At 32.0% G+C, this 15,301-nt stretch overlaps 1 protein-coding gene across 3 annotated transcripts in view; it reads left to right on the forward strand.

Annotated features, from left to right (window-relative positions):
- Positions 1–2,552: 2,552 nt before the first annotated feature.
- LOC119073768 (cardioacceleratory peptide receptor) overlaps positions 2,553–15,301 on the forward strand; it is a 39,699-nt gene continuing 26,950 nt past the window's right edge. The window contains exon 1 of one of the 3 annotated variants that reach the window (XM_037179436.1): positions 2,553–2,612. The gene's annotated coding sequence lies outside the window, so the exon portion shown is untranslated. Of the gene's footprint in view, positions 3,298–15,301 lie in introns of all 3 variants that reach the window. The other 2 variants (XM_037179437.1, XM_037179435.1) reach the window with 2 other exon arrangements.

The raw sequence follows: 15,301 nt of genomic DNA on the forward strand, positions 1-15,301 counted from the left end.
GGCTTAGTATTATTATTTAACCAGTTGCAAATTGCATCTCACGTACATTTTTTTGCATCATTATTCTGTAATTATACTTCGCTATTGAAACGGATTGACAATATCATCGGCAAACAATTATTTTATTCAACGTTAATCGAGTTTCGTTGTCTTGCTTAAAATTGTTCACACAATGGGATGAGGTAAAGTTCACTTGAACTCACGCCTGATAAACGCTTTCCTCCTGTTTTTAAGAAAACGTCTTTGCTATTTAATCAATTCTCTGCTATAGTCAATAGTCATCATGATGGAAATTGCGTCTTGTGTCGATTTATCGATTTCGCACTCATTACCATTATATCAACCAAAGTATGCACAGAACAATACCGAAAATACTCACATGTTATCTACTATAATCAGCATGCATATACCACAAGGTAAAACCATAAATTTCCCCTCTGTCGAAAAATACTTGTGTTCATCTACTGTACAAATATAGTACAGTGACAAGTCAACGCAGATTCTATTGGTATTTAGAATTCATTAGCACATTGATGGCGGTTAATTTAATGGTGAGGTAATATTAATAGTTCTTAACACAGAGTCGGGATGAATGCAACATCATTCAAGAAATATTGGTCGTTCCCTTCAACAGATCATCAATGATCCGCGTTCGCATCTCTTTGATGTACAACACTCAAGTTCTGAACAACAATTCATTTACCTGACTTTTACATTTGCACGATGTTTTGTTACATTCCATGCCGAGATTGACGGTTAGCTTATTATCAAATTACACATCAATGAAAACAGCTAAATTGTATGCAAATTAAAAATTTTATTCAATTTTACCGATTGTAAATGCAAAGTTTAATCTGTCACGCTTGAGAGTTGAGCCACAGACCTCTAACTGTTTGTATAATTTTTGTGTGTTCAATTACTGGTAAATTGTTTGTAATTTACTTGTAATATTGAGCTTGAACATCATTTTGGAATGACCTTTTTTAGGTGATTTAAATAATATTTTTTTCATTTTATTTCATGTTCTTCAAGTTGTCATTTCACAGCAGAGGAGACAATGTAACTTTATGATTTATTTTCACGATTCCTTTTGCGTATATGATTTGTACCATATGTCACATGAATTTTTCCAACCTTTTAGAAACGGCAAGCGTATTTCTGAGTAATACTTAAATCTGTTATTTCGTTTATTCACAATTTCGCCTGATGTTTTACACAAAATCTTTTACTTCATTTGTTTTAACATACTTTTTACTATATAATGATATGGTACAACTCGACGTTATTGTCTTTTTTCGTCACTGCTATAGATAACAGGAGGTGTTTACTAACCATGCAAATTTTAACATCAAGGGATTATAAATTCCACATATTTTAGATCTTAACTTAAAATGTGAAACTGAGTGGATTGTGAATCATAGTCACGAACGAAAGCCTACAAATTTCAAAGAGAAGTCGACAAATTAAAAACAATTTGAGAACTTGTTGTCTATTTTGCAACTGTTGAAGATTTTAATTTTATTTGCTTTGAAACTTTTACATACAGTCGACTAAAGCAGAATTATACAAAAACTTTAGGCGTTAAGTGGGTAACGATCTGTTTGTATTTTGCATCTTAAAACCGGAAAATCCGAAGTAAAATCTGACAGAATTTGCAAAATAATTTCTGTAAAATCTCAGGTCATGTTCTTGTATTAATGACTTAGTCTCGACCTAATAAAGCTTATCACAAAAACAATACTCAAAGCAACTGTATTTTTTTGATCAGTATAGTGTTGTAAAACGTTACCTCGTTTGGTCTTTTTTGCTGCAAAAAATAATTCCTTGGATTCGTCAAATTCACCACTTTTTTGTTTCACATAGTACCATCATCAATCTGATAAGACTATCTAGAAAAAAACGAAAATCGTTTTTTGTTTAAAAGCATTTTTGATCTAATAACTGGTTCCTAATTTAAATATTTTTACTCGCAAAATACATTCAAAGCCTTGTGTTTGTTAGCTTTATTTGACTGTCTAAAGTGAATCACATTAGTCAAAATTCAGATAAAGATCCCATTCAATTTCAATATTTTCGTAAAACCAGGTGAAAGATTTTTCAAGCCAATCATCACATAGAGAAGTTATAATTGATTTTGCCAATCAAATTTTCTTTTTTAAAGCTTGAGACCTGTGTGGTTTCATTGATGCAATTGGCTTACTCGAAAGATGCATTAAATGCGAACAAATAATTTGTTGTTGTATTGTTGGTGTCAAGGGTTAAACTTCTTGAATGGTACTGCCTTTTTGAATGGTTTCATCATCTCAGTCATCCACAGTAAAAATATACAAACGAGACACATTTGTACATAACTTTGCATCGCATGCAGCATCTATCAAAACAGCATAGCCCATAACACTACATTTAACATTATACCAGTCACATATATCGCTTGCAATAAGAATATATTCTCTTCTTGAATGAGAAGTGTGTGCGATTTTTTTCTTCTTCTTTCGTTTGTTTTTATATCAAAATCATCTTTCGCTATAAAATCCAACAGTTTTCGGTATAGTATGTGATACGGTGATCATCGAGCAACACTGTTTCAGCACACACAGCAGCAGTCGACAATGGTACGTTGAAGCGAACGGTTGAATATATTTATTCCAATTTTCATTCTGTTTGTGTAAAATGAAGTAAAAACAATTTTGATAATTTTTTTGGGAAAATTTACAACACAGAAAAAGAAGGAAAAATTCATGTGACATATTACAACTTTTCTACGAATATCAAGTCGAATAAAAAAATGTTAATAAATAAAATGAAATAAAACTGTGATATGAAATGTCGCGCGTAAATTGTATTTGGCTTGCAAATATACATTTTTATCCGTTTATGTTTTGATATTTTTTTTTTTTGGTCTGTTTTGCTTGGAATTTATTAATGAAACCTACGTAATGTGCCAAATGTACGAATGAATGAAATTACTCATTTTCATATTTATTTTAATATTTTGTGTATTGTAATCGAGACACTATGGATGGTTCAATATAAGCAACAAAAAAAACTACTCACAATAGAAAAGCCGGTGAAAATTTGTATTGCTTCAAATTGGTATATTAGAAAAAAAAAAGTGAAAGTTTTTTTTTAGACTTTAAGATTTCTACGGCACAGACAAAGTCAAGAAGGACAAGGACATTTAATTTGAAAACAAAAGCTATTTTTGTCACAAATCTGTACGTTAAGTCTTTGAACATCAATCTGTAGCGAAAGTGTTAGCATGTCTTCGTCAAAAATCTTTTTCTCTCGGTTGTTGAGGTAAGTCAGTTTTATTGGCCTAATAAAATGAGTTTATCGATTTTAGAATGTTGTAGTTAAAATTTATAAATATTATTATCACTTATAATGCCGATCAGATGTGTTAACTGTTTGCTAGTAATAAAAACTAATAAAAAATTTAAATGGAAAAATATGCCGGCAACAAAGTTGATGCATTTTGAATTAACTGGAGTGGAGTGGTTCAATATTTATGTTGTTGGACTGAATTCAACGACAAACAAATTAAATAAAATAATCTAGATACTGAGTTGGACATTAAACTGGCCATCGACCGGTTTAGCTTTTCAGAGTTGTACAATTAATATTTATTTAGTGCACAAAGTTTTTCCGAATATTTTTTATTGCAATTTCATGTACACCCGCAGATAGTGAAATCTATTAGGTTTTATATACCTCTCGCCTGAGAAATGCTTTTTTAGTATAGAGTCGTGGAATGTTAAAACTATAAGAAGGCTTTTAATTCTACCTCGGATTCGAAATACCATTTTAAGGTTCTAGTAACTAAAATATTCTTGATTTGTCGGTTTTGAGCTTTTCATGAATTTTGCACTACAGTACACAAAAATGGGATTTTAGTCTTAATCGAGATTACATTAGGTACTCTACCCCGTAATTTAGTTTTAATATTCTGTGCTAAGACACGAGCAAACATTACATCTACTTCTAAATCTACTACTACAAATCACAAAATCTTCCATATCAGAAGTGATAATCTCTTATAGGTAATTTCTTACATTTTCCTATTGGAAAGTACAAATTATTTTCCTCAGTTTCTTCTATTAAAGCTCACTAATTAGAGAAATACCTACTACATGCACACATGGACAGTATTAAAAAGAAAAAACGTTTGGACATTTACCGAAAAAAATTGGCACTATACTGTCCCATGACTATCTTTTTAGAAACGACGACTACATATCTGTTATCGATGTCAACGTCAAAAATATAATAAGAACTGTCTTATAGGAAAACATAGTGTTGCACAACAGAAGTAATAGATTTTGTCGTAATATGAAATATTAAAGGTTACGAAAATATGACAGGGAAGTCAGTTTTAGAGTGATTCTGGGTAAATGAAAGTAGAAATGCATGAAACATGTATTTATCTAGTTATCGACCTCCTAGATTTCACCTCGCAAAAAAACCTTTATTTTCAAAAAAGTTCGATCGATTGCAACGTTTAGTTTAACCGTTTAGTAAATAAATTTTCTTTTATGTATTGAAATTGACAAAGACTCCCTATGTAGCTGTTGCGATTTTTAATTTCAAGTGGGCTTAACTATTCGACTAAATAAAAAATGAAAAAAAAACATTTTTACTCATGCAGTATAGGGAACAAAGTACATCACATTTAATTATATCCATTCAAACAAAAAAGACATAAAAAAATGAGTTTGGCAAAAAATAGGCAAGACATTGTCGTTTAATTGGAAACGTTTTACAGCTTTTTTAATGTACCGTCATTTTGTGGAACTTCAATTTATATTTCCATTAACAAAATGTTTACGATGAATTCAGAGAATACTATCAGAATCTGACTAAAACAAGTCCTTGTTCCTGCAGTTTAACGATTTTCAACCCCCACTATGACTCCAGATAACCATTAACCTTTTCATGTTTTAGGTAACGGATTGACATCGAATTTCAAAAATTAATAAGCTAATCTCAGCCAATAATTAACTCTCGAATTATAACATTATGATTGCAATATTTGGATGCATTTTATCGAAGGAAATTTAGTGAGACAAAATAGAATGCTACCTAATGTGCCAGGGAATTATTTTAACAATTTCATAAATTATGAATTGCTGTTGTAGCATTTAATCGCCTTTATGATGTTATTGAAGCAAGAGATTGGTCTGCTTAAAGAGAATTGTATGTACTTCGTTTATGCATTAATCTCCGACGATAAGATCTATAATATTTTGTTGAGATTTTTCTTATTAAGGTTTTAATTGGATGGGTTGTTACTAGCCATTTTCTATTAAAATAGGAGTTATATGTCGATTAAATAACGTCTAATTTTAAGACGTTCAATAACAGCTAAAAATTTATGAAATCATAAATTCATTAATTTATTCTATCCGCACTATCCAACTCGTTTTGACTTCATCTCGTCTTAGGATGTGTGTGTATATGTGTGGTAAATCTAAATATTCATTCGCTGATATAATAGTCTGCATCACATGTGGCAATTTGATATCCAATTTCAACTATTGAACTCATCGAACTAAGGACTAAGTTGACTAGAAATAGCTTGTCACTTCTCTAAATTGGTATTCGGAATATCATTACCTTCCACTCACATAACATAAATCAGAAAATGTTTCTGCTGCGATGAAAGTACCTATTTCAGGTTGATTACACCTGCAGTTTTTTTTATTTGAAGGAAGTGCTCGCAAAAATGTATTTATTGGCACTCGATAAATCATGTGTTCACTCGAGAAATTTTCATGGAGAGCGCTAGCACTATGGCAAAAGACCAGTTCGTTATACTTTAATCAGAAACATAAATTGGCTGCCATACACCGATGGCTGTCGAACGACTTTCGAAAATGAAAATCCTATGCCTATCGTTCTTGTACGGATGGACTACGTTTATCCTGGTATAAATAGCTAGATAAGACAACAGATGCTATTTTTGTACCTTGGTACAAATTGTTAGAATAGAAATATCATTGGGTATGGGTAGGATATGAATACCATTAGTTGTGTTCTCCGGCTATTTGCTACCAAGGAAGAAAATTGCAGTGAGTGAGACGATCAACTGTTTCATAACTTCCAAATCGTCAAAACAAACATTTTAGACAGAGATGCATAATCTTCTATTATGTCCGTGTGTCGAAGGGTGAATTTGAACGCAGAACACTTGATTGTAGTTCGAGTATTCTACTACTCCGGTGGAGCAGTCCGTTAGCAAGGATTTGGATTGGTTGAAATTTCAGCCAATTCAACGACTCATCGTTGTAGTAAATGTCGTAAAATATGCCACTTAATCTAATAGAACTACAATGCCTTACCTGTAAGTGTAGTACGAATCCAGTTGATAAGAAAATGTATAGAATTCGGATAAATCGAATTTTGTTGCAATTTTTTTGTTTCTGTGTTAAACAGTGCATAAAGAACTTCTGTGCAGAGAAAATTTACAATGTAAGAAATTGAGCGGTAAATCAAATATACTTTCAATTATTGGTTGAACTGGTAGAACTGTTGTTTGCTCATAATGAAAAAGGAAACAAGTAAAAGAAAAACGGTAAAAACATTATCAAATTTGATCGCAAGGACAGCAGACTCAAAGAATTTTATTGTTACCGAAAAATGAAGGTAATTACACTAACGGCACGTATAAGTTGCTATTGTGCCGAGCTTTTATTAATTTTTAAAAAACCGTACACGAACATTGAACTATGTGTATAATGTATCGACAATCAAATTCATATTCCTATGCCAATTATGTGTTCGTTCATCAGAAAAATCAATTTTTATTTCATCTCTTTTAACAGAAAAGAAGAAAAAAGAAGCTCAAGCAGACGAAATGTAATATGATTTGAGTTTTCCTTTGCTCAAATGAATATAAATAAAAAGTGAAAATATTTAATGACTTCAAACATTGCAAAATATTTTTTTCAAAGCAAAATAAAAACCGAAAGAAAAGAAACGGACCTAATGGAACTAATCTGAAGAGTTTGTCTGCACTTATGCCAAGCATCATTGATTATTATAACGAAGATATATCGTAAATTTAAATGAAATGACAATGATCAAAATTATAACGGCTATGTGACTTCTATTGCCTCCAATAATTCCATATTTAATGTCCTAAAAAAAAGAGAAGAATTCCTACCAAATTATAGGTACGGGGGAAATGTATGTATACCTTTCGATTGAACTGAATCCGGACTCTCATTTTATGTTTAATTTGGAATATTCACGCTGGCTTGTTTGGTGGTAGACATTATTTTGATTTGGTTCGCACTGAAATACCATGTTGAGCAGAAACGAATCGAAAAATGTTATATGGTTAAGGACAATTACATTTTATGAAAAAGACAACAGGCAGACAAAATGCGTTCAAGCATAACTTTATCAGAAAATATGCGCGCCATTCGAAATGTATTTGAACAAATTAACAATTACCCGCGGCTGTGTTCTTATTTGTTAGGTCATGGACGCTTTTCTTTTTCTATTTTTAAGTCACGATAAAGGGGCGGCTAAATAATATGGTTCGTAATATGTAGCCAGTAATGACAAATGTTATCCGATTTTCTCGCGATTCCAGCAGAGCTTGATAATGTCATTTTAACTATCGCATTTAACACGTGCTTGTATCATCTTTTTGTAAAAATAGGAAACGGTATGGGTGGGAAAATAATGTAATAAAATTGGTTGCAACAAAATTGATTCACAAATTTGGCCACCTTCGCTTTTCTTCTCTCCGAAATTAAAGTCTTGGCTGGCATAATTTTAATCTCCCAACAAAAATTTGTGTTTTTTGGTGAAATTCTTAGGGTATCGCCATGTGTGTCTGCTGTACAGCGTTCTAAAATTAAGAGGCACGGCAAATTTTCGCGAAAATATTTTAATAACACATGACACACGCATTTTAATTTTCTTTTAGTTTAAATTCAAAAGTGTTTACGAATATTTTACCGAGCGCGTGCACTTCACAGGCAACAGACAATATAATTTCATGTAGAATTTGTCTGCTTCACGAAGAATAAATATTCTTTGTAGGTCGGATAATGTAATACAAAGTAAAACATCGAATACTTCAATCAATGCTTATACCACATTTTTTGTAATTCAATAATTTTTTTTTCCTTCGTACGAATGAAACCCATGGGGCAAACAAAACGTCTCGAAAAAGTTCTATTGGATTTTGGTAATAAAACAAAATTGATATATGGATTGGTTTAGAATAATATTTCAGTGACATCGAATGCCAAAAAGGTCGCTTTTATGAATAAATACGAACGCAATAAGCATAACATTTAATTAATTTCATAAATCAGGTGAGGCTGAATGAGTGAAAGTTGATTAATTAACTATTTATTAAAAGATATTTTTGTGATATTTCGCAATACGCACGAATGTCGTATATATATCACTGATATGTTTGGGCTACCTTGGGGACTGACAGATACATTTTATTCTAAGAGTAACGATTTCTTCGATATTTTTTTTTTGTGTTGAAAAATAAAAATTATTTCTCGAATTCTCTCATGATGTCTGCATATTTTATGTGCATTCTCCGGAATAACTGTGGAAAATATATTTACAATTCATGAGATCGATGGTATTTGGGAAAATATTTATAGATCTACTGGATTATACGCAGCGAAATATTAACCTACTAGAAATGGCATATGTCGGAAAATCATTTTATTCAAAAAACGTGAGGAACTTTACTGCACGGATCCAAAACTTTACCTCAAGTTTCTGAATAAAATCGCGGCAGAGTAAAATAAACCAGGTAGTAGCGGTTCATTTTCGAAACGTCAAATAAGGGACCTAATACACTGTATAAAAATGAACTCAAATGAACACTGACATAAATTGAAATCGCAAAAAATATTGGGCTACTATTCAGGTTCTAGTCAAATCAGCGCTCCTGCCTGGTTAACTTTACTCTGTCGTGATAAAATACCTTACTTAACAATGGGGTAAATGATGATTTCTTGTATCCCATTGATAAGTAATGTACTATTATCTGCTTCTTCATTTTTGCAGGTGTTTGGAAAAGAAAATCTATTACTTCAACATTTTCAATATACATTTCACTATAAAACAGAGCAATATCTAGAGTCTTTCGTTTATTTTTGTCTTTGTTGCCAATGGCAAATGTCTAGTCAGCACACTTATCCTAAAAGCAGCTTATCTTTCTCTTTTCAGCAGGGTGTATAGTAAATCAAAATTCTTTGAGTGGGTTGGACGCCCGACTATCTTTTTTTATATTAATAGACTCACAATAAAGAAACTAACTCGAATTGTGTCGTTCCTAACTGTTTGTTATTAATATTTCCGTCATTCATTCATAAAAATTCATTAAATAATTTCAAGGAATTAATTACTTAAATTTACTTAAAAAAACCTAACATCCTAATTTATTTATTAAGCGTATGCTATACGACGTACGGCAACAACCTAACAACTTAAAAGGAATGCTTAAACATCGGATTACGAAAATTATAAACTTGCTATTTTCAAACAGAATTTTAAATGCTTTCAATTGCACCAAAACCGAATAACAAAACCAAACTTGAACAATGAAAACGACAGTAAACCTCACCATCTCATATGTTCCTTAACGGACCTAGAAGCTTTGTACATCCCGCTATGTACAAATTATTAAAATTGCTACTTTGCTAACATGTGCATAATTTCAGTTAAGGCACAATTTAGCAACAAGATGTTTTGTACGGCATTAGGATGATTTTTTTTTACAAACATCACATTTGTGCTCTAGTGCGTAATAGTATTTTTCGTTACTAGTGATGAAAAGTGACATTTTTCAGGACTAGTCGTAAGCTTGCCCTAACGAGGGAGAAGCCGAGTAGGACAAGCTTTCAACGTGTACTGAAAAATTCCGCTTTTATCACGAATTTTGAGCTGTAAGGATCATATAAATGTATTCTAATCAATTACCCACTTAATCAAAAATCAATTTCCCTTAACATGAGTCGCTGAAACTCAGGGGAGCAGAACACATGGACTGAATTCTCGAACAAGATGGTAGATGACATAAAACAAAATTCAGGAATAAGAGGCTTTACAAATGTGACAGTGTAATTATGCTTAAAATAGCTGGCAGTGCAAAATGTATAATCAATTTACTGCTTAATTGCATCAAGATGAATTATTTGCATCGTTATGCAATGCCATAAATTTTCAGCGACGACATGTCAAACGACTCTTCGTTAATTATATTTTCTTTTAGCATTTCTTCTGCGAAAACGTTATATCAAATATCAGAAATAACACTCTCATTAAATTCCAATGAATGAACGGCCGCCGCCACCACACTATGTACACATAGAAAAATTGAAATGATTTTTATTTTGAGTGTTTATTGTATGCGGTGGCTTAACGATCAAAAAATGTGTTAACCATTTCATAAAAAATGAACCATTGAAAAGTTGAATCGATGAAAAATTCATTAATCACTTCGATATTTTCAAACATTTTCTCGATTTTACTGCGGTATTTAATTATTCACTTGTTGGAAAATGCTAAATGGAAAACGATGTGACAGCAACAAAGTATTTACTGTTGTAATTTATCTAAACAGACGAAAAGTTGAACAGTTGTTGAAGTGTTTAGTTTTATTCGGTTTCAGTTTTATTGTTCACAAACTCTGTGAGTGGGTTTGGTTTTGGTCGGAGTATTTCATCGCAGTGATTAGTGTGACCTATCAACATCAGATTCTCGTTTTTTTAGAAGTGACAAGTACCTACAGTTGAATACAAATAATTTCCGTTTTTTTTGGTTGAATTTACAATTGTAAAATTTGACTATTAGCCAGACGCTAAATAGCATCAAATATGACAGGACCGCTCAAGTGGAAGATATATTTCATTTAGAAATATTAATTGTCGGAAGAGGAAGGTACGAAGAAATATTGTGACGAAAGCTCGATGAAAGTATAGAACAGGTGTATAGACGAATGTCGCCCGCAGGACATTGAGATTTTGTAAAGAGAAAACCCATTCACTGAGAACAAATACTATAGTACTATTGAGTGTGGCCTCGAAGTCCTCCTTTAGCCATGACTTCCGTGGAATCTTAATAAAGCGACAACTACAGGAAACGCTTTGGTAGAGCAAATTAAGGTTGTTTAAAACTTTCGTTTGATATTTTGTAAGGTAAATTAAAAGAAACGATTCCATGCAAAAATAGGCATCACGGACTATCGCTATAAAGCAGTTCTTTATAATGTGTTCTTGCATAAAGGTCCTCAGAGACTGAAGACACCTTCTCGAACTAGTTTATAGCAGACAATTAATTATTCAAAATAGAATTGTCTCTTTCTCCAGCAAAATTGTATGAAAATTAGATGTTTATTGAACCTTGTTGTTTGTTCAACACACCTTTTCGGTATACATTCTGCAAAAATTAAATTATTTATTTACTCCAAAGATGCCAAACAAACAACACTTAAACTCCGAACACTGAATACATGTAGCAATTCCAAAGAAAATCCCACAAATTGAATCAAATGGCATAGGTAATACGAAATATTTCTCAATGGATAAATAAATTATGTTCTCAGTTCGGGAATAGGATTTTGCTGTTGTGTAGAAACTACACATAAGAGCCTAAATTAACACTCAGTTGAATTTACATTGAAATTATATGAACTGCTTTTCAGGAAAATGTCTGAACGAACGTTAGAAACAAATGAAATTAAATTAAAACATTTTCCGTTTCTGCTTACTTTTCCCGAGTCTTTGTGTTCTTCGGGTTAATTAAAAACATTTTTTTAAAAAATCAATATCGCTTAGAATTCTAAGCTTCAACTTGGAAACTTATTCGATTTTGATCTGAATAAATTTCCGTTCCATTGCTGAAGAAACTTTTATCCTCTGATACCGTAAATTGATATTTTATGCATCCACTTAGAATACAAATTTCATTACTTTTTTGTGCTTCTCTACAAAACCTGATATGCGAATAAAATGCGATACCTTAAAAACACTAGAAATTATTTAGAACTTCCCGTCCCCGTTCTGCATGTGTGCCATGTTTGACTTATCCGTGAAACAATATGTTATGAATATTATTTATAACAAACAGATAAGTTAAACAACGGTGAACTCAAATTTACTGTGCGGTTTAATTTCATAGACACATTTACGATATACTTTTTATTTAGTTAATGTAGCGTATCATTGAAGCTAAGAATTTAATATTAAAGTGACGTAATCAGCAGTCACACACGTCATAATGTATGAGCGTAATAACCGTTTGTGAATTTACGCTGTCTGTTTATTGGTTTTGATGGAATTTCAAAGAAATTTAATTAAAATTTTGAAAAATTAATGGTTTAGGTAAATATTTGCAAAAATAAAATTATATTCAAAACGCCACCCAAACAGCGAAAGTTTTCTAATTTTAGTCAATGAGACTTGGAATTAAGACATAAAATTGAACATTCGGCCTAGGTGAAGACTATTTTTTAAACTATTATCAGACACTACGGAAATACTAAAAGTATAAGACCTTCTCTCCTAAACATTTACTTAAAGCACAATATTATTTCCAGCCCCAAGTCCACACGTGGCCAAAATTCCACTGGTTAGTGGGCGGGTTGAGAATTAAACGAGTGAGCAGTAGTTTTTTTTATGTAGGTGTGGTGTAATAACCTTATTTCGTCCACACAAAATGTCTCAAGTCAAGATGGCGTTTTGTTGACGAATATTTTTTTAAAAACAGTTTTCCTTTATTTTTCGTGATTTTCACACATTTTCTTAAATTTTTGTAAATTTATCAATTTTTTTTAACTCAAGAAATATGGAAAATATGTTTTCACTTAGTGGAGAATGAAAAATGTTGTGAACACCTTGGGGGAAAATAAATAAATCCCAGCTCGAGCGATTTGCTCTAGCCGCACTTGTTGAAATTTCCTATTTAGTTCCTATAAATAACTATTGTGTACCTAAGGAAAAACTTGGATAAATAGTAGATTACATACTTGTTAGATGAAATGAAATTTACTACTTGTTTCCTCAGGTTAATAAATAATATTCCACAACAAGGACATCCGCAGTTTCAGTTGATGTCAGAAAATGACTATTTTCTCACCTACGTTGTAATAGTTATTTTGTTCAACGAGGAAAGAAAAGTTGGAAATTTCATTTAGAGGGTGTATTTTGCTAGAGAGCACAAGTCACCCGTGAAAATGTAATTTACAATTTTTTCCCTAGGTGAACGCAACGTTTTTCACAACAAAGTCTTCCAAAGTTTCAGCTGAGGTCAGAAAATGACTATTTTCTCGATCGCGTTGTGAAAAATACATAATACATATATTACGTCTGTTCAGCTCGAATGTTAAAGCAGATGGACTAAAAGTAACATCTTCTGAGCAGAAATGAACATAAAACACATTTACATCGTAGAGGCATAAGAAAGTTTTACTATCGAAAATAAACAATCATTTCGAAGCATTTTATCGACAGTAAAGATTCTATTCGGTCATCGTTTTATGCCGACGAGATAACCACACCGACAGCAACAAATCTATATATCAAACACGGATAATGCTGTGATTAGCATATTGCTGAATTCTTTCGTCTAAATTGATCCGAATTCTCTAGTCTCTAAACGACATTTATTGGGCATATGCAAATTAATTCGACAAATAAAAATAATTCCAATTCCATGGCTTCATAAAACTCAATTGAAATATATTTTATGAGTGGAAATATTGAATGGAAGATCAATTTTTATCAAATATTCGTGCGGTAAACAACATTTCAAGGGTTCAATCTAACAGATTTCCTTTCATGTGCAGTGGTGATATACCCGCTCTCCAAACATTGATAGTGACATATATAATCCTAAAGTTCCGACTTTCGGCTCGGTGGAAATCCGATATCAAAACAACCATAAACATACACCACTTAAGTGCTTTCATTGCGATATATGTATATGTTGTTCAATTGTACATGTATAGCATAGCATATACGAGGCGTAAGTCGTTTCGTAAGAGGAAAACCCTTCACAGTAGCATCTTATGTGGACGTTTTCAAGTGAGAATAAGAAAAATACTTCTTGGAGCGATTGCCACAATTTTTTCGCATCGAATCGATATCATTTAGATGGAACAGCTTTCTGTTTTGTCGTGAAAAATATCCAATCGATGTGTTTTCAACAATTCAAGATCATATTCAACAAAACACACTCAATAATCACACATATGCTTCGCACGGTTATTTATGTCCTTATCGAGCCTTCTAATGTAGAAGGAAATGAAAAGACTTTTTTATATGTTATTTGTTCTCGTTTTGTGCTTTGATGGGTAAGGCCGACAGGACCACAATTCGATTATTTTGAATTGTGTATGGGAAATCGATATTGGATTTTATGTGAATGCAATGCATAAAATATTATGTAAGGCTATGATTAGAAGATTCGATGGAGTGAATAATGAAATCGGGTCTACACTTTATGTGTGATTTTCATTGATGGATGAAGAAAAAAAAGGAATATGGCAAAAATGGTCATGATTCGGTCATTCAGATTTTTTCCCCTTCACTCGTATATCATCATATTTTCAATATCGGTTTTCTTTTTGGTAAGTTATACAGCGTATCAGTCAATAGGCTACATAAAAAACGGAAAGCTTTTTATATATGCTTATATATACACAGCAGCCGACATTTTTTCGGCTCATATATATGAACTGCCATAAAGTTTACAACATTCTTTAACATTCCTGGGAAGAATATATTGCACATAAAATAACAAGCTGAACAAAATGGTACGGTCTAAAATAAAAGTGATGTTAAACAATTTGTTCAACAAAAATTAAAATATTCGTTTTGTAGCCATAAAGTTGTTTAAAAAAAATATATATCACGACGAAGAGGGTGTTTGCGAAGAGCAAATTGAAATGAGGGTGACAAAAATTCCGAAAATCTGGAGGCAGCCTGTGCGGAGGCAGAATTCGTCTATTATGCACCTTTTTCATGCACTGGTATTAATGTGAATCACATTACCGATATCTATTCTTCAGAGAATGATATTTTACCAAAATATGTTTGATCTCAAATCTGAAAGTATTTATTGTTTGAAACAAAACGCTTTATGGAAAACCAGTCATGTGTTTCACATTGACTATATCCCTCTCAAATCTTTTCAAATGTGATGAGTATCATTAGTAAAATACTATTAACTATTAACCCAGCGACTTTTTTTGTGGAAACCTTTTTTCCATATTTTCTTTAATTTTCCCACATTTTCCTAAAAAATATTTTTGTGAAAA

Source organism: Bradysia coprophila, unplaced genomic scaffold (assembly GCF_014529535.1).
Source record: "Bradysia coprophila strain Holo2 unplaced genomic scaffold, BU_Bcop_v1 contig_138, whole genome shotgun sequence".
NCBI classification, from domain to species: Eukaryota; Metazoa; Arthropoda; class Insecta; order Diptera; family Sciaridae; genus Bradysia; species Bradysia coprophila.